This window comes from Calonectris borealis, chromosome 6 (assembly GCF_964195595.1).
Source record: "Calonectris borealis chromosome 6, bCalBor7.hap1.2, whole genome shotgun sequence".
NCBI classification, from domain to species: Eukaryota; Metazoa; Chordata; class Aves; order Procellariiformes; family Procellariidae; genus Calonectris; species Calonectris borealis.
In genome coordinates this window covers 44,286,316-44,306,634 of record NC_134317.1, presented here as the reverse complement: position 1 = coordinate 44,306,634, position 20,319 = coordinate 44,286,316, and the positions used below count along the sequence as shown (strand labels likewise).

Below are 20,319 nucleotides of genomic sequence, written 5' to 3'. Positions count from 1 at the left end.
TCGGCTCGGCCGGGGCAGCGGATGGCGGAGCGGCGGCTGTGGCGGCGGCGGCGGGGCCCGGGCAGCGGCGCGGCGCGGGGAGAGGTGAGGTTCGGGTGCGGCGGCGCCGGGAGCGCCCCGCGGGACCTGTCCAGGTCCTGACGCGGCGGCAGGTGCCGGCAGCGGCGGGCCCGGCCGCCCCGCACCTGTTGAGCGTGGCGGGGCGGGGGTACCGGCCGCTGGCGTGGCGGGGCGCAGTGCGGCGCGGAGCCCGGTCGTGCCCGGCGGCGGCGGCGGGGCGGGGGCGGGCCCCCGGGCGGCCTTACCCGGCCAGGGGCCGCGGCGGCGAAGCCATTTTGAGGGGGTGGCCGTGCCGCGGGAAGTTTGGCCCTGGTCGCCCGCCCCGGCGGAGCCACCCGGCGGGGCCGGCTGCCAAGCCCGGCGTCTTCTCCTGCCTCTCGGGGACACGGCAGCCGCGGGGACCGGGCTACCTGCTCTCTGGCGCTCGGTGCTCTGACGCCCGGGAGCCCGCTCCTGGCGGGGAAGGTGAGCGCGGCGGTCGCGGTGGCCTGTCCGCCCTCCCCTCCCCTTTCCCCGGCTGCCGCCCGGCCACCCGAGACCGGCGTGCTCCCTCCGGGGGAGCCGGGGCTGACCGCCTCCCCCCGGCACCCGCTGCCCGCCCTCTGCAGCGGGGAAGGCGGGCACGTCCTTGCGAGAGGAGCTCGGGCGTGAAATGCGGGTTCACCTCGCAGCGTCTTTCTTTCCTGGCTGGTTAAAATACCCTAGAAGCCCTTTTTTTAGTGTACCATCTGTTGCTTTGGCCCCTGGTGGGTTTGGGTTTTGTGGTTCCTCCTGGATTTGGGTGGATTTAGGCTACGCTGGAACAAAACTGTGGTTGCAGTATCTGTTATTGTGCAAGAAGTCTGGTTTGCCTAAAAAATGCTCACGTGCATTTTTAGAAATTGAGGCGTGTTGGGCTCCCTGAAAGGGTGCCTGGCTGGCCTGTGGCTGAGGGGCAGCTGCTGGCCTGGTCCAGCCCTGCTTTCTGCCCGTGTCTTTGCCTTGTATCTCTTAAAACTCAGGGTGAGAGAGCGCTGGTGGCACTTGGCTGGAGAGGAGGCTGCGAAGCAGTCAGGACTCTGGCCTCAGTCTGGTGAAACCACAAAATAGATCGATGTAACCAACAGCAGCCAGGCTGGTCCTTAGAAACATGCTTGGCCTGGGCTTTTATTTAGTTCTTTGAGCAGATACGTCTGCGTGCAGGAACCTAACCTCTTTTTATTTTTTCATCCTCAGTACATTCTTTCAAGCAGCAGCAAACCACAGTTGATGTTTCTACATTGCGCCGTATCGCATTTGAGTCTTGGGGCTCTGAATGTGGTGCTGCTGCTCAAGGGCTTTTGCCACTGTTTTAGCATGTTTATTCCTCAGGGAATCTTTTTCGGTGGTAAATTAAAACTTTCTATTTTTTTGTGGCATAAACAAGATTATGGTCTTTTTTTTTCTTTGGGCGCACAGAAGCGGTGACAAGCTCACCCCGGCTGTTGGACTCATACGGACACGCCGCTTGCTCTGTGAGTTATCTGTCACTGTTTGAGCATCGCGCAAGTGAAGTTGTGGCATCGTTCTCTGAGCTGTTATGCTTTAGAGTGGCAGCAGGCCAACCCACAGAGTGCAGAAGATGTTTAGAATAATTAGTGATGGAATAGCCTTTTAAAATAATTGTTTGGGTTTATCTAGCACTCAATTGTAGTGATATCTACCTCTAAAAATAGGCAGGCCTCCTGTGTAATGAGTCTTGTAGTATAAATGGTCATGTCTTGTTACTTTTAGGATGTCTAAGATAGGTGCTTTTGGGGGTTTTGCCAAATCCTCTGTTTGACTTTTTTTTCTGCAGTGAATAATGTGGTTCTTGGCCCTTACAGTGTGTAGTCGTGCAATGACCAGAGGAAAAGCTCAGTAACCCTTGCTGTCACACCACTTCTATGGCAGCCCAAGGTCGAGCAGTCCTGTCTTTTCAATGAAATTCTTGCTCTGTGTGCTGCCACGTTCGCAGAAATGTGGCCAGCAGTTAGCTTTGACAGGTGACTGTGCATCGCTTTTGCTTTGAGGCACTGTCCTCAGTTAATTAAGTGCAGAGCTCCATTGGCTAGCTTTTGTCTGTGCTGGTAAGTCCACGGTTTTTGTGTGAAGAGGAGAGAGCAGCTCAGGCGTGATCGTGGTCGTGCTGCTTGCGCTGGTGTGCTTCCCTGTGCTGGGTTCTTTGTCACAGCGCTCGGCTTCATGAGGCTGGCCTCCCAGGATGCCTTCCCCAAGTTTGTAAGTAATTAAGAAAAAGGATTGTGTGAGGAATTTTCTCACGTTTTGCCATATGGTTTATCAGAGCGTAACAGATGAGCTGTGGCCCTAACCCCTCATGCACACGTGCTTTTTAAAGTTTCTTTTCAGCAGCCAGCCTGCTGGGTGAGGCTTCTCCAACGTGGCTTGTGTGCGAACGCACAGGCTCCTCAGCTCAAGGGAGAGCAGCCCAGCTTTTTCAGCAGGAGGAGAATTTGCTTTATGAAGACTTGCTCTCTGAGAAGGTACCTTAGAGGACATTGTGCTTCGTGTTTGAAGTGGGAGGTCTCTCATAGTTTTGCTCATGCTGCGCTCGCAGACCTCAGGCCATTTTTATATTTGCCTCCCCCCTGGTTTATTCAGATTTATCTACTCTGATGAAAGTTTAGCGCCCTTTCGTGGGCTGTACGTGGTTCAGGAATGGAAATGCGGTGCCGTAAGCCTTCAGCAGCAGGCCTCTTGCTTGCTATGAGCGCATAAGAGTGGAGTACGTTTACCTTGTTTATTACAAGCAAATGAGACTTTTTTCCCCTTTTAAAAGCCAACTGTGTTTTGACTTATGTGAGTAAAATCTTCTAAATGGCTGGGCTTGTTAGCTCAGACAGGGCATCATTGCAGTTTGGGACTGCAACCAGGTCAGGCTCTGCTGCTCTCCAGCAAACTCATCTCTGCGCTCGGCGTACCCTGCACTGGTGCCTTCAGCACTGACTTCAGCACTGGTGCAGTCACCTGGTCAGAGATCCTGTGTGGGAATGAAGGGTTCCTGTTAAACAGGGTGATGGCAGACACTCATATTGGGGAGCCATGGGACAGACCAGAAATATAACATGCTCTCTAAGGAACTTGGCATTGATGTTTTTGGGATGTCATCTGTGACTTGAGGAAGTTTTGGGGATGGCAATGGTGGGTGTGCCCCCGGTGAGGAACGTTTCACCGCCTGCAGGGCCTGAATTGAGTACATTAGTGCTTCTCTGTGCCAGGATGATTCCAGGCGAGACTGAAATAAGCTGTTTCCAGGTGCTAGCAGTGAGTGTGGCTTGTCAGGTTGATGCCTCTTGCATTTGAAGTCAGTTCAGTGGGTGTAGGACCCTGACACGTTAGGTGAGGATCTTTGAACATCTAAGGACGTGGTCTGATGAAGAGAGACGCATAGCACTTGCTGTTTCTGCAAATTCTGAGACCAGTAAGTGCTTGGCACCTTTGAAACTCAGGCCATCCAGCTGTCGTACTATAGATTTCAGTTTAAGTTTAAGTACCGAAGATTAAAACTGTGGTTTTAGGCTGTATTTATCAGCAGAAGCTGTTATTTATGTACCTTGGTTTTAAAGGAAATACCTTTATAGTTGCGTGACCAAAAAAAAAAAGCTTGGCAAATTGATTATGTAAGCAAATGAAATGACATTTTAAAGCAAGTTTCTTTCCTGTTTGCATACAATGTGTCTGGTTTTTGCTCTTTCCTACCATTTAACAATAGAGTGCATTTTTTCAGTCCTTTTAGTGAATGTGTTTTGTATGTAGGTATCAGAAATACTTGTTTTCGCAATTTGAATCCTTGAAGAGGTCGTCAGCAGGCTCTGGGAGCTGGCAGGAGCCAGCTGTGAGTATCGGGGTCTGTAGCTGACCAAAACAGCAGCACATCTGTGCATTTAAAAAATAATAATAAAAAAAAAACCAAGAAACCCACGTAACTGATACTACTCTGGGAGCCGAGCTTGTCTTGCAGTGATGCCCCGGACAGCCGTCCTCTCAAGGATATCTGGTTGCAAAGGGAATTGGGATAATTTTTATGTTCTCTGCCTCCAGGTCAGCTGCGGTGTCTGTCCCTGTGCACAGGGAATTCGGCGCCTCCACAAAAGCTGCACGGGTTACCTTGAGCCTCCTTTGCTGGCGGGGAGCGCGGGGCTGAGTCAGTGCTGGCTGCCGAGGGCTGTGACTCAGTGCTGTCCCCTCGGATGCACGTCCAGCCTGCTGCCAAAAGAGCCAGGGAATAACCTGATTACAGAAGCGTCTTCTGTGGGTATTTGCTGGTTAGAGGGATCTGGGAATGTCAGGCTTTCGGTAATTATGTGTGTATTGGTGGAAGTTGGTCGTTACTGAGCTTTTATATGCCATACCGAGCATCTGTGGAAGTGCCAGGGAGCTCAGAGGCCAGAAGCTTCTTTCCTTTGTACTTGATAGCACAGTGCTATGCTTTTATAATCTTTGTGGGTTGTTTTATATCTTTGTGGGTTGTGTTGGTTTTTTAATTTAATTTAATTTTATTTCGTTTTTAAAATTTATTTATGTGCTTGAAGAGGAATGGTGCTTTGTTTTCCTTGGGAAGAAATTCCTTCCCTGATGCTGTAGGGTTAGGTCTTTTTGTGTTTCTGTCTCTTAAAGTGAGGATGCTGTCCCTGCTTTTAAATCAGGATTTCCTCATGCACAAATGTTTTTGTCAGGAACTCCTGCCACCCCTGTATGTTTCTGAGCTTGATTTCCCATTGCATAAGCATTACACTGTCAGCGCCTCTGAATGAAATTGGTCAACACATTGAAAAGTCCATCAAAATCAGCAAGGGGGTAGAGATGTCGAAGGTAAGTGCCAAGAAGTTGTGTGAGGTCAAGAATCTGCATGGAGGAAATTCCCAGATTAGTGCTGTGCTGGAAGAAAAGCTGTTGGCTGAGTGCATATATATTATTAGACATTAGAGGATCTTTGTGGTAGGGAGACAAACAGGAAATCGAGTTTCATAAGTAGTTCCAGCAGAAGCTGAGTATCCTTACTTTCCTTTGTGAAAGTGGTGAGGAGTGATCTGATGAGCAATCTTGCATTGTTATAGGTGATAGAAGAAAACAAAAGGTTTTGGGTACCGTCCTTCACCCTGCCCCTTGGGGCTGAAGGAGGAGGGAGATGAGTGAAGATTTTAAATTTCACTGTAAAGGCTTTTGCAGTTGTCTGGGAAAATGTCCTTTTATAGGTGCCACGTAACCACTGCGCACAGTGCTTTTGGCAGAGATGCAAAAGGAAGGTCCGCTTGGGGGATTGAAGAGTTATCGCCTTTTTCCTGTTTGCACCAGTACGAATTTAAGGTACTTATACTGATGTTCTTTTCCATTTCGGTTTCTGAGGCTTTTCCTTTGTGAGGCGTACTGGAACAGGAATTTTTTTTTTTTTTTAAATTTATTTTTTAGTTTAAAGAGATTCTAACAGAATGGAGCTCGTGGACCCATATCTTGTGCCTTGCGGGTAAGATGCTGAGTATCCTGAGTATTCTCATTCGGAGAAAACGTAGGAGGAATATATTGTATTTTGAATTTGAAGGAAAGTAGAAGTCTTCCTCATTTGGTGATGAGTTTGGCGCTGCATGTCAGGGTGTACTCTCTGATTACCTTGCTGTCTGTTGCTTTATTACTATAATACTTCAAGTCGCATAAACAATTTTGTGATGGGCCTTTGGTAATATTAGGCTTGAGGACTATACTGATGCCAATTTATCATTGTTCCAAACTCTATGTGTGCTAGCACTCTTAATTTCCCGATGGCTCTCCCTCCTTCTTTCTGCTATTAATTTTGTCATATCAACTCTGGGAAGAGATGAACTGTTTAAAATTTGATCACAAAGAGAACAAGCAAGTATGGAAAACGTTGGTTTCTTTTATTTGTCAGCTGTAGCATGTGAAAATGAAGTTTTTACATAGGGGTTGTGAGGCAGTTTCAACCAGAAGTATTTTTTTCCCGTTTAATCTGTTTAAGTTTTGAGATTTGCAGAGATAATTAGTACCTGCCTCTTCCATTCTGAAGGGCTTCCGATGAAAGCATTCAGTGCATCTAAAATGAGGCTGATTTTTATTTAGGTTGATTTACTCAGCTCCTCATCTTTATTCACAAATGAGTCTTTAAGTTTAAACTTTCACTGCCTTTTTCCTTGCTTAATTATAGTCTAATATTTGGGCACAGTCTGCGGAAACTATTAGAAGGGAAAAAATATCTTTGACTTCCTACTTTAAATGCAGATTTTATAAAACTTTGTTTATAAAGCCCATTCTAAATCAAAATGAGTTTTTATTTTTCACCTCAAATATTGAGCACAGGTAACTGAGTACTTAATAATAATAATAATAATAATACAACAAAAGACTTTATATGACTCCCAGTGAGAGCATAGTAGGATCTTCAGTTCAAAAGCATGATCAGCCCTATGTTTTCATCAATGAAGTTTGTAGATGCATGCAGATTAGCTGGAAAACAAATGTGGACAGCCCAAGCAGAAGACTCCAGCTAGGGATAATATAAACGCCAAGGTACGGACTGTAAATCAGGAAATTTGTGCAGCAGAAATACCGGGGACTTGGGAGAGTAGTGAAGGAAAATACCTCTACAGGCTTGCCCTGTTCTTGCCGCAGCTGTCGAGGGAAGAGTATAGCCTCAAGATGATGGAGCCTTGGTGTGGTCCACCCTGGATGCTATTAGGAGGATAGTAAGGAAAAAATGTATACTGATCAAAACCAGGCTAAGATAACACATTTCAACACTGCTTTTGTCCTTAGACTTGCCATGCTTTTCACATCTAAAGATAAGAGGATCAGTACTGCTATATTTAAGTCTCTGAAAAATGAGGAAAATGAACATAAGCCGATGATTGAACTGTGCTTCGTTTGTGAGAAACTTGTAATAAAGTTAGCTCCATGGGGGAACCGGGTTTATATCCCTTCTCCACTGCCCAAGTTTTAAAACATGCTCTTGACACATACATGTAGCTCACATTGGGAGACCAAAGGAGGAGGAGGTAACTTCTCTTTTGTGAGGTGCTTACCCACTTTTTTAATCCTGATAGCCTTTGGTCAAGCTTACACCCTGGGAAGAACTTTGTAGCACTTGTGTTTTATGTGTTTTCCATGCTATGGAAATTAGCAAGGGGTTTTAGCAAGGAAGAGATCTCCTTTATGAAAGCTTCTTAATCTGTATGAGAAATAACGTTGTTTCCTCACTTAAATTTTGGTAGTTTTGGTGGCTGAAACTTTTAATCTAGTTGAATGTCCCCTTTTGGACACTAACTCCATGTAGGTTTGCAGCCCCTTGGACCTGTTGCCTGTGGAGTCTGCACAAAGTCTGGGTGCTGTTTTGAAGGTGTGGAGCCACAGGCAACTGTGAATTACACTCATATTCCACGTTAAACCAAAGTCATCTGTTCCAGCTAGGCTAAAACATGTTCCCATTTTTTTCCTCCTTAAGCTTTTCAGAGCAGCTGTGTGGCACTATACTTCCATTTTCTCAGCAGTGTTGGCTTTGATGTCTTCTCTGGAGCTGCAGCCCCTCTCTTGGTTAGAAGTACTCTTACAGCTAGTGAAGTCATCATTCAAGTGCTGAGAGCAGATGTGCTTTCCTGGGATTTAATGTGTATTATACAGACATTCTTGTAGTCGTATTTGTACAGATGCTTTTTATCTCCTGCCACTTACCAGCACCAAGCGGTATTCTGAAGTTTGATGTCATGTGATACTGTGTTCTGATAACAAAGTGGAACTGGAAATTAATGCTCAACTCAAACCAGTGATCCTGGCAGTCGTGTGTTGTAGCATGTACACTAGCATTTTAATTTGCATTGGGAATTTGACAGTCTCCTGCTTGTCTCCACCTCTGTGCTTCAGCTTGCATGGCAGAGCGAGGTGGGAGCGTGTGCCTGGGCTCCCTTCGGAGGGTGGTGAGCGCAGAGATGAGCTATAGGGGCACGTCTGCTGCCTGTAAGTTTGTGGTTGGATTGTGCCTCAATCGCTAATGAGCGTTCAGCCTTTGATTAATCAGAAGCTAAATTGGGACCCTTCGCTGAGTTAGCAGCTCTTAAGAATGTGAAACAGAAAAGTACAGCTGACTCGAGCAAAAGCATGGAGGCCTGATTGAGAGCGCGTGTGCCTGTACTTTTGACAAAGTACAGGCGAAGGGGCAAAGTCTCCCAGACTAAAGAGCTTTCAAGAAATTGCAGAAAATCCTCTCTTAACTCCGTAACCTACCTTACATGCTCAGACCGGTGGGGGTTTCAGCCCGGTAGCCTCCCCTCTCTTTCATGAGTACTGTCAGGTCCTTCCATCGCAGTGAAGTCTGTGAAGCCTGATTTTTCCCGTGTCTTTGAACCTCTTTGGAAAAATCAGGGAAGTTATGTTAAACCCAGCTCTGCTGTTTTCCATGATGATGATAATGAATTGGAAATACTTCCCGTCTGTGCCAAGGGGGCATTAGTCTGAAAGCCTTTGGATAGTTCATCTCCGTTGGTGCTTTTGTATCAAAGTTGATTTCCGTAGACCTCAGCGCTGATGAATGCAGGTAATGAGAGAGAGTGAGTACTACGGTAGCTGTGTCTGCTTTTTTTCTGGTGCAGCCTAGTTTCTCTTATCCCCTGAAAGCTGTTCTTAGTAAATGGTTGGTTTTTTTTGAATTAAGTGAGTGAATAATTAGTATTTCATTCACTGTCCTTACATATGCTTAAATATAGTATTAACGTAATCTTCTTACATCCTTTTCCTCCTGCTGCTCCTGAGTTCATAAAGGAACCAGGTTCACTGTTAGTAAGATCTATGAATGAACTTGCCTGGAAGTAATATAGTTCTTTTGGGCTTTGGCTTGTATTTATTGCCAAGATGATAATTTATTTATATTTTTGGGAGATAGCATCATTCCTCATGCATATAACTTCTTGTACTGTGCAGTCCCCGCTTGTTTTCTTTGGTGCTGCGGAGAGTAATTTTTCTGTGTACGAATTCCTTAGATACAGTCTGTGAAACGTTTTTTTCCTGCTTTGAAAGTAAAATGACTGTCGTGTGGCAAACTTTCTATTTTCCCTTTTAGGAGGGTTGATCGGCTTGAAAAGATTAAGGGGGTGATTGACATCTGTCAGTCTCCTCGTGCAGGAGCTTCGCACGCCTCCTCTCGGGTCTGAAGCTCTGCCGAGCAGTGGGGGGGTCAAGGGGCGCGGTGTGAAGGTTGTCCCGCAGCCCCACGGGCGCTGCTGCTGCCGTGACGGGCGTGGGCGGCTTTGGGTCCCCGTGTCTGCCGGGTGGGAGGGAGGGAGGGAGCTCTCCGTGGTGCCGAGCGGGGCCGAGCGGGGCCGAGCGGGGCCGAGCGGGGCCGAGCGGGGCCGAGCGGGGCCGAGCGGGGCCGAGCGCTGTACGCCGCGGGCTGCCCCGTCCCGCCGGCGAACTGCGGGCGGTCCCGCGGCAGCGGCCGGTGAGGAATCGTTGTCGCCTGCACAGAAGCTTCATTCCGCCCTGCTGATTTCGGCGTACTCCAGCGTTGGATCTGTCGCATGGGAGCAGAGCGGGAGGTGTCTTGCTTTGGATGTAGGCTGCTCACCCCCGTTTGCCAAAGGTGCAAAATTTGTGTGGTCGCTGTATTCAGTGGATCTACTCCTCGCTCTGCTGAGAGCTTCAGCACCCTAGAAGTATAAACTTTGAACGTTAGGCTGTGGTCACGTTTCCTGGAGATGGAGTAAATATAATATAGCTTGAATAAATATAGCTAGTGTTCCTATAACTCCGCTAGTGTTCCTATAACTCCATACATTTTTCTCAGCCCCCCCTTGTCCTATCATTGCATTTCAGATCATGATGGCTAGCTTTCTTGTAGCCCAGATAATACTCAGCACTGTTAGACAGTATTCCCAACTCCACTGTTCATTTTCTATTTCCTTTGGCCTCCTCGTGCATTTTTTCTTAGGCAAAACTGCCTGCTTTTCATGTAGGGTTCAGTCTGGTTTAATAGTCAGCAGGTGAGATCTCAGTGGAAGGTGAACCATGATACTTCTGAGGCTGATTTTGCTAGCCCTGTTATGAACATATGCAGCTTCTCTCAGCATCAGTGGTGTCCTTGCTGGCTGTTTCAGCATAAGCCTACCTCAAGTTCAGAGTTGTTCTGCTTTCGATCTGTTCTTTCCTCAGTAACTTGTTCAAAAGATTTACTTTAAAAGAAAGTTGGCTTTTCAGTCTTAAGCAAGCTTCCCTAATAGCTGTGAGAACATTTTCTAAATAGTTGCTCTTGATTGCTTTAAGTGAATGTGGAAGAGACTAGGAATACAACATTGGATTCTTGCAATAAAAGCTCTGTTGAGGAATATGGCTATTGACTGTTATTCTCTTGCCAGACTATCACCTGATCTATAGGATTGCTTGGATGAAACAGGCTGCTTTGAATCCTAAAGAAAAAAAAGCCAATATTTTGAAGGTCATAGCTTTTACAGTGCATTGGTAGAAAGTAGGGATAGGAATTGTTTTCCTGGTAGCTTTCAGCATAACATAGCTCCTCAGCATTAGCTAATGTTTTGGCTTTGGTATTCATGCTGCTCCCTGGCTTGCATATCTTCCTTGTCACCTTCTAGTGGTTTCTTGCCTAGGTTCAGTACATTGCTATAGTCCAAATGGGACGTAAATAGTAAAACAAGCGTATTAATCAGGACAGGATAGTCCCTTTGCCTGGGAAAAGGTAGGAAGCACTAACACTGTCCATTTAGCTGCAGGCTTGCTCTGATTAGGAGACCCAGAAGAACAACTAGACAGTGGACTGTCCTGACAAAATGTGAGTGAATTGCTTAAAATGGAATACTGCACTGCTGCTGTAAAGTATTTGCTGCTCTTGCTGTTGAGCTGTAACCATCATCTTGTGTAAGTCTTAACCATACCCATAACCAGCTCTTTGCCTGCAGAGCATTGGGGCGGGTTGATGATCATGGTTCTGAGACCTGTATAGGTCCCTCTGATATGGAGGTATGGTGGTTGTCCTGTGAAACATGGAAACAGCACAGCCCTCTGAGTGGTCTGAAAACAACAGGAACCCCTAGATATGTAGAAGTCCGGGAAGGTGAGTATGAATGTGTATTTTTGCATCCGCTGGTACTTAAAATGCATACAAACTCCTCTTGCTCCAACAGTTTGCTGGACTTCAGGTGTACATCGTTCTGGCAGCATTGGTAGTGAATACTACTTCAACGTGTGTGCGGTGGGATAATTTTGAATAAATGACTTTTGGATCTGTGTTAGGAGGCTGCTGGCATTCTTATTGGAGGTTTTCACCTCACGGAGTCTTGGTTTCTTGTTTAGTGCATTGTTTAGAGAACAGCTAACTCCCTGTATTTCTGAATGAATAGCTTCCTCTTTATTTCACAGAAAATGTGTGCAGTATATGCATATATATGAAATATATATACATGCATATGTATAATTTTTTATGTTCAGTACTTTGTCCAGAACAAAAATTTCAGTCTAAAAATAATTTAGATACAGTAAAAGGGCACTAAAGTAGCATAATCTAAATTCTGCTTAATAACATGGTTTCTTCACATATGAACTGATGTACTTCTTTCTTCGGTGGCTGAGATCGCTTAGGCAGTCTTGATTGCATTAAATGGCTCTTTCACTCTGTAGTTCTGCTGTAGTGAACCTGAAGCAAATTGTAGATCTTGAGTTATTTGCTCACCTGTGTCGGTGTGCCAGAGGAACAGGGAATTTCCACTCTGTTCCAGAAGCAGATGCAACATAGTCTGTACAGTAGCAGTGCTCATCCCTCTGTTAATCTCTTGCTGTTTTTAAATTCTTGGGGACCTATGACAGGGTAATCTTTAGACTTTTTGTGTGTGTTGGTGTATGCATGGGAAGTGGCAGAGATGGAGGAGGGATGTGGTGGTGTTACGGGTATGTATGTGCCCTGTGAAGTGGGGAGGATGGCAGTAGCATTCCGTACCACAGCAGGCAGCTTGGATGGCACTGCAGTGCTGTGGTTTTGGCTGGAGTGGAAATGCAACCAACCAGGGGAAAAAAGAGACACGGTGCTCTGATTTCCAGCAAAATCACGGGGAGCTGCCCCTTGTGCCCCAGGTGAAGGCTGGCTTCCGTGGGGGCTCGGGGCTGGCCGGCGGCTGGGTGCCGCTCAGCTGCTGCCCTCCCGCGGCACACGTGGGATGCTGGCAGCTCTCCTCCTGGGGCCACCTGAAAATGCTTTCTGAAAGGCTGTAGAAAAATGAAGGCGCTCCTGGCTAATCCAGTGTAGTCTTTGCTCTGCCGTCATCTGCGGCATGTATCAATTCTGCCTGAAAAGCATCGATTATTTCTTGCCTTCATACAAAAAGCCTCGTTTGGTTCTGTACAGTGCTCCCTTCCAGGACAGATAATTGCTTCCCTTTTTTCCTCTCCCCGCTGTATTTGGCACAGTCATACTCTGATTTGTTCTCTTAGACTGAGCAGCTCTTGGGAGACTTCCCTCGAACTCCCTATCCCACGTATCACCCTGTAGTCCTCCTCTATTTGCCTTCTGCTTTGAAATGATAACGATTTGCAAGAGATGGCAAAGATGGGTAGAGTCCTGTATGCGCTTTTGCCATGCCTCGTGCAATGATAAATTCCTGTATAAATAATTCTCTTGTGTTGGTAAATTTCCCCAACTAAATGTCCCCTCTGGCAGAACTCTGTCCTCTCTCTTTTTAAGCCCTCTTGTTCTGGAAGTCGCCATCATCTTTGCAGAACTAGTTAGTTATTATGGTGTTCTATCAAATACTGTATTGATTTATTTTTATTGATACAAGTGGTATTAACTCCAGCTCTGTCACTTCCCCATCTGACTGATGATGGTGACTATTACGAAAAATGTGCAGTTTCTTGAGGGGGGGGACACTGGCAAAAGCCATTTGAAAATCTAGGCGAGGTCATTACGCCTGCTTCTAACCAGTGCTTCACTGATGCACTTGAGATCTCTAGTAAATGATAACACACAGTTTGACTGCTGGGGTCTCATGGGGTATAGAATCATAAAATAGTTTGGGTTGAAAGGGACCTTTAAAGGTCATCTAGTCCAACCCCCTGCAGTAAGCAGGGACATCTTCAACTAGCTCAGGTTGCTCAGAGCCCCATCCAACCTGACCTTGAATGTTTCCAGGGATGGGGCATCTACCACCTCTCTGGACAACCTGTTCCAGGGTTTCACCACCCTCATTGTAAAAAATGTCTTCCTTATATCTAGTTTAAATCTACCCTCTTTTAGTTAAAAACCATTCCCCCTTGTTGTGTTGCAACAGGCCCTGCTAAAAAGTCTGTCCCCATCTTTCTTATGATCCTCTCTGAAGCTTCTCCTTCTGCTCCTGCTCAGCAAGGCTTTCTTTTTGGCCAGTCTTACTCAACAGTTGGCTCAACTAATACATAGAGGAATTAATGCCCATTCAAAGTGTTTTTTTTTTTCTTCTAAAAATAATTTTTGCAACTTCCACCGTAAATATTTGTCCAGCTCTCCCAGTTATCACAGTTATAAGGCTGCATTGCTTATGAATCAGGAAAACGCTTTCGTGAATTCAAAATGAAGTCACATCCCAGCAAATGGCAGCAGCAGCAGTATAGACTTTACACTACCTATGGAATACAGATATTGACAGCGACACAGATGAAAGTAAACATGGAAGTACTGAAGTTGAGGAACCGATGTGGGAACAACAAAAAAATCCCACCAAGATGTTGTAATTACTCTAAATTATATTAAAAATAGTATCTGAAGCTCAATATGTGTAACTGAAATACCATTATTCTCTCACCCATTATTAAGACTTAGATTTGATTAACTCATGGGAGTAAAAAACCGCGTGACTTACATTTTTGTCCCTTTTTTTAAGACCGAAATTTCTTCACCCCTCTTTTCTAACATGACTACTAGTAGCTGTTACTACCATAGTATAGTTTTGTGAGCAACCACCATTTAAGTTACTCTAACCTAACCCTTGCTTTCAAGGAAAACTAATGAATTTGGAAAGGACTTGTGTCTATAAATGCACAAAGGGTGGAGAAACCACCCCCCAAAAAAATAAATGGGAGGGGGCAGCTTTTGGCATAAGAACCAAGAGACTGGCTAGCTAGGAACCTATTTACAGTGGAAAATGGCATTTGCTGTGACCTGTGGTAGTTAAGCCAGAAAAGTCGTATTTTCTCTGTTAATGAAGGGGAGAATCAACCCCAAAGTTCCCATGAGGTTATAGGAGACTGGTACTTTGGAGAAGCGAATCGCCCAGCTTTTGTGGAGAAATACTTATCTTCATGGCCTGCCATTTCATTGTTTTGATTTTTTGGATCATCTGGATCCTGTATTCGGGCTTTTTGCTGTATGTTGTAGACACGAAATCTGCTAGCCATGAATTATAACTTCAACTTCAGCATGTGCTGAGCTTTACGTTTAAACACTGTATTTTATGTTTCCCTCTGTTTTTGTTGCGATGACCTGAATATTGGTAGTTTGAAATATAAGCCAGCCTTCGCTCTACTGGGAAGGGAAAAGCACAGCCTGATGGTTAAGGGCACTGCATCGCCACATCTGCCAACTCAGTAAGTGCCCGCTGAGTGCCAGCCTGGCTGTGGCTGCACCGAGAGCTGCAGCAGCTCGAGACGTGGCGAAGCTCCTGGGGCGCAGCTATAGCAGGTGTTGCAACTGGGTAAAGCTGAGCTGGTTGGGATGCTCCCGGAAAAAAGCACAAGCAGTATGGGAATCCCCATGCTCTGGGAAGCTATGCAGTGCTGGACATTGGCTCAACAGCCCACAAACACAGGGCAAGGTGGATTTTTGGTTGTAAGTTGGGAGAAGCATTTTGTATTTCATATGGACCATTGAAGTGAGTTATTTCAGCTCACTGTGTTTTGAACATCTGTGTTTCTATTCAAGCTTACAGTCCTTTAACCAAATTTTTTCAGCCCTATTGTTTAAAATGTTTTTTTAATGGAACTTTTCAAACACAAAAGCTAAGAAGAAAATTGTTCTGTATCTGGAACTTTCACCACTGACTGATTAATTCTTCCCCTCTTAAATATATGTAGTTTCAGATTTGTCTTGCTAGGAGATTCTTTGGGGCCACTTCGTATAATTTAGTTGGTAGATAAAGTAGGCATAAGTATTCCTGCTCTCGTTAGCCTCATTTCCTTTGGCTATCAGGAGCAACTTTTAATACTCAGCAAGATATGTTATATTATCTGAAAATGCATTTATCAAACTTTATCTGAACTCAAAAAGACTAATGAAACTGAGCGTATGAGTTACTTACTGACAGCTCAGCCTATGGGGGTAATGCATCAATATTGTCTTCTATAGTCTCGAGTCCCCATCTTGATACACTCACAAGTTGTGGTCCATTTGCCCTCAGCTGTGATTGAGAATCACAATATACAAGACTTTTCAAACCTTTTTCTGTATGCAAGTAATGCAAGCCAAGGGTCTGTTCTGGACATGCCTTCCTGACCTGTGCCCGGGTCATGCCAGCATCTTCCCTCTCTCTCACTCTCCTCCTGCCCTATCGAAACTCTACCCGGCGTTTCCCTTTCAGGTCTCGTCAGACTCAGGGATGTATTACAATTTCTTTAGTAAGAAGGTGGTAAGTACCGTTTCTGCACAACGTGGCTGTAAAATGTCTAATGTTCTGTGATGGCAAACACTCTGCCCACACACCAGAGTGGTGATGGAAGTCAGATTTTACACCATAAGTGTGGTTGGTGGTTTTTTTTTTTTTTAACATACAGATATTTAATTTTGAATAACACAAGGAACTACTCTGGAAGTAGTTTGAGTCTTGTGTTAATGAGATCCCTGATAGCCAGCTGCAACTGCCAGGTCCCAAGGAAGGCTTCCAGAAACTCAGAAGACTGACTGGGAGTTGAGCCCTCTCAAAAGTTAGCTTGAAGTTCTTCAAATCTGCTCATATTTGTAGTAGGGGAAAAGCAGAAATGTGATTTTTAGAAGTGAAAGGTAACACTTTCATATTCTTAGAAGTCCAGCAGCTGGTTCTTCCAGAAACATTGCAGTGATGAGACACGCACGCAAAAATCCTGGAAGTCACCACCATGGAAATGCAGACTGTCGGTGAGACTTGAGTTACAAACACAGGGTGCTTCGAGTTCAGCCTGCCAAGGCTGCTGCCATGCGCTCTCCCTACATGCTGCGACAGCCTGAGCAGGCCTCTGCGGGGAAGAAAACCCAATTTAAGATGCAGGCGCTGATTTTTTGGCTCCCTGCTGCATGAAGGCAGTTTGCTACCCCTTTCCTCACCTTGTGTGGCAGGGCAAGGGCCACCGCGTGCCCGCAGGTAGGTCAGAGTCCTTGCTTGCGGTCCAGCCCCAAGGTTGGGCTGTGAAAACAGCTGCAGCCGGACAGTGGGGGAGAGCTGTGCGTGCCAGTATGTGAGTGATCCCCTGCGCAAGAGAAGGGCAAAAGTTACGGCTCTGTGCAGCCTTTGGCAAGTAGCTTTGGCAACCAGCTTTGGCAACCCTTCCCCTTCCCAGCTCCCTTTGAGCTTAGCCCCTCTCCTGTCCCTGCATTGCTCTCCCGCGGTCCTCAGCTCTGCCCAGAGCACAAAATGGGTATATATGCATAAATAGCGAAGCAGTGAGAAAACAACTGACCTGGAAATGTGATTTCCAGCTAGTCATGCCCCGCTCCTTTGTTCAGGAAAACAGCATGATTCAGGTTTCTTCCGTGATCTTTTAACTTCCCTGTGCATGGAGTTCCTCTAATGTGCAAGTTAAAGTCAAAGGATTAAAGAGCTCTGAAATCCTCCCATGTTAAATGCATAACATTTAGTTAAAAAAAAATTGTAATAATAAAGCGTGCACTGGCAGTGACCTCAACCTGTCTGTTCACATAGGATGATTGCTTGGGATGGCAGAGTACTCGCTGCTGCTGTTGGGTGCCCTGGCTTTTTGGTACACGCGTGCAATCCATGATTTTTGTTTCCCTGGTTTAGTTTGTGCTTCCTGGCTTTTTGAACACAGCGGATGCAGTTTCACGCTGTTTCCCCCAGTGGGGGAAGCTGTTGGCAAGCTGCAGGCTGATGGAGAATGGTTAGCTTCGTGATTCATATCAAAGGCTAAGCTCAAAATGTGCACAAACAAAATCTGTGTTAAGCCCTGTTTCAACCTGTACATTTTATCTTGGTGTACTCTTTTTACTGAAGTTGCAGCACCCTCTTCTGCTGTTTTCTTTATATAGGCACTATAACTGCGATCAAGTTGCCTTCTAATCTTATCACTGATAAAATTAATGGAATTCTGTCGCTGGGCTGCATGAGATGTTTTTTTCCTGCAGTCATTTGTGTGTGTGGGTACGCCTGTGCCCCTTGGATCTTGTTGAGAGGAGGGGTTTTTAATCTCCTTCATGTCACTTGTCCTCTGTCAGGTGTAGATAGGCAACCCTAGTCTCACTCAATGCTCTGCTTTTAAATCCAGTGATAAATCACGTTGGTTCTTCAGTCTGCAGAAGTGGTCTGGGAGCTCCTGTCTTGTTACAAGGCACTGCTTGGCATGGGCATGCTTCACCCCACTTTTGCTAATCGCAGGTCTGTCTCCCAGCTTCGTCAGCAGCCGCTTGTTACATCGGGCAGCTGGAAGCAGTTGACGGCAGCTGTTTGCTTTCCTGCCTGGCAGAAAATGTCCTGTGTTTAAAAGTAGAAGTCTGTGAATAAGGTGCATTGTTTCGGAGGTCCTGAAGCAGTAAACTTAATATTTAAGGGCTGTGGAGAGTGACTTCCCATGGTAAAGACTAGAAAAGATATTAGTATGTCCTTAATGCAGGACATAATCTCATGGTTTTGAACACTGTTAAACTGAGTGATAAATATTTTGCATCTTTTTACCAAACATTGATTTCTGAGGCATTTTTCTGAAGTCTAATGTTAAGGTACAAAATGTCCAGGTAGCTCACGTGCATCTTATCTTTGCCCTAGGGAGGAAGTAAGAACAAAAATAATCAGCCTGCCTTGTTCTGAAGTCTTAAAAATATCACTGTTGTTCAAAGGAAGAAAGATTTGCAGTCCTCTATTATATGCTGAATGTATGTAGAACAAGCATGCAAGAGGATGCAAAAAATACCATTTTACAGGTATTTTTTTTCAGGATGTGTTAAGCAGAAACCCCTGGGTGCTTACTGTAGCAGAGACAACAGCTTTCAGCAGCTTTCTCGGTGGAGCATCTTCCAGCGCCAGAATGGGTTAGTGCAGGTGGGATGGGTGGGTTGTCCTGTCCCCGCTGGTCCCCTAGCATAAATTCTCATCCACAGTCTGTCTGTAGTCCAGACTAATCTTTTCCTTGTAGCTGTTGTCTAAAGAGTACTAATAAGGAACAGAGAAATTACTTTCAAAGGAATTTAAGAAATCAATTGTCTTTCAAAATTGCTACTTAGTCTCAAGATTGCAGTATTGTACTATTTCAATTTGACTGATGTTTAAAACAACTAAATGAGTAATGTAAATGTTTAAACATTAGCTATAGTGAAATCATGATAAACAAGATTAAAGCCTGGATTTTCCTGAAGACATTTATGGTAATCTTGCTCATGTGAATAATTCCTTTGGCTTCAGTTGCATTCTCTTCTAAGGTAACTGCTCTTATACATGGGATGTCGTGATCCTGTTAGAAGAGTGGAGTGGCATTAAAATCTTTGATTTTGAAATAATGTTGTTTCAGTATTGAAATTTTATATTGAGGCTTTAGGCTGTACATCAACACCTTGTTAATATAATTTTTCAACTGTAGGGGGTCACAAAATTAAAAATCAGAAATGAAAAGTTCCTTACTGATATTATGTGAATATGTGAAACCATTTTTGGTGAGAGAATGTTTGAAAAAATAATTTACGTCTGTATTTGTTCCTGAACAGGTTTGAATCTTTGAGTGTTCCAGAATAAATGATAAACATAACCTTATGCAGCGAAAGCAGTAATAGCTTGGATATTACTTCATGGAGTAGCATACTTCTTTTTCCTATGGATACTAACCTGATTCCTGTTGCGTAATAGCTGCTGAATTTTTATAGCTTTTGAAGTGTCGGTGAACTTGGTTGCAGTGTCTTACAGATCCTTTCTATACGTAAGTTCAAAAAAAGCGTTTCTTTTACGCCAAGGGAAGGAGACACATTTGACCGCTCTGTATTGTGTATGAACTACACTTCCTGCTTGTTCCAGTTGCAGCATGTGTATCCTTTTTTCTTAAACTATTTTTTTTTCATTATGATGATCGGTTGCTGGTCTTTCCTAATTTATTTTAGAATTTTAAATGAGCAATTTAAAAGGGATATAGGGGTTGTGGTTTGGATTTGGGCTATTATTTCATTAATTCAGTCTGATAAGTTAAGGCAGGTACCATCATAGATGTCAAATTGTTTCTTCATGTTTAGATAGAAAAAACTATTTCCAGAGGAAAACCCCGTTCTGTAGTTGTGCTGTTGAACTGAGTTTATAGTTTACGGCAGAGACTCGTTCCGTTTGTGTATGAAAAGACGTGTCATGTCTTCTGTTGCAGGCTAACTCTATAGTTTTCTGCAGTCAGGAGCAAAATCTGCCATGAAGGCATCTCTTCCCCGTGCTCCTTGGGAGAATGGGAGAAGAGGAAGAGTGGCACCCTGGTAACTGTTCACAGCTGGTCTCAAACTGGAGGCACCCTTCCCATTGGAAACTGGTGGTGGCAATTTGAAGCGGGAAAGATTCCTAATTGAAAGAGAAGAAGATGGTATAGAAAAATACCTGGAGGGAGGAATTCTAGAAATTAAATACAGCCAACCAAAAAATCATAATCAGCTGCATTTGCTTTGCAGCTGGAGTGTGTTGGCACTCGCCTGTGTCCCAGTGGAGGAAAGGGAGGACAGGTCAGACTAGAGTAAAGGTTTCTTCCGGCTGCTTGCCTTAATCTGCGCTTGAGAGGCTGAAGCAAGTCTATGTTAATTAATAAAAAACCTAGCTCCTCTGGTGCCTAGGGAGGGTGCAAATCAGTTAGCAAAAACCGTGGCTGTGTCTGCATGAAAAATACACTGTCTTTTGAGTTTCTTGTTTGACCTCTCTGTGAAATGTCTTGACGCAATCTGTGTCAGGATGCAAACTGAGCAAAAAATGAGCTGAACAATGCAGTTGGCATTCCACCTCTAAGCAGTGTTATTTCCTGAGCCAGCATTGAAATTGGAAGGGTAGATGACACCGGGTTTAACATACCTGTGTTTTTTGTCATGTGGATGCATGCAGTTGAGGTGCCTCGGCAGCT

The 20,319-nt window shown here is 45.0% G+C and overlaps 1 protein-coding gene across 7 annotated transcripts in view; it reads left to right on the top strand.

Moving 5' to 3' along the window:
- Nucleotides 1-20,319, top strand: part of ADARB1 (adenosine deaminase RNA specific B1) — an 85,033-nt gene continuing 64,714 nt past the window's right edge. For 3 of the 7 annotated variants that reach the window (XM_075153841.1, XM_075153849.1, XM_075153848.1), the window contains exon 1: nucleotides 1-84. The gene's annotated coding sequence lies outside the window, so the exon portion shown is untranslated. Of the gene's footprint in view, nucleotides 85-1,161; nucleotides 1,554-5,067; nucleotides 5,543-20,319 lie in introns of those variants that run through there. The other 4 variants (XM_075153844.1, XM_075153846.1, XM_075153843.1 and 1 more) reach the window with 4 other exon arrangements.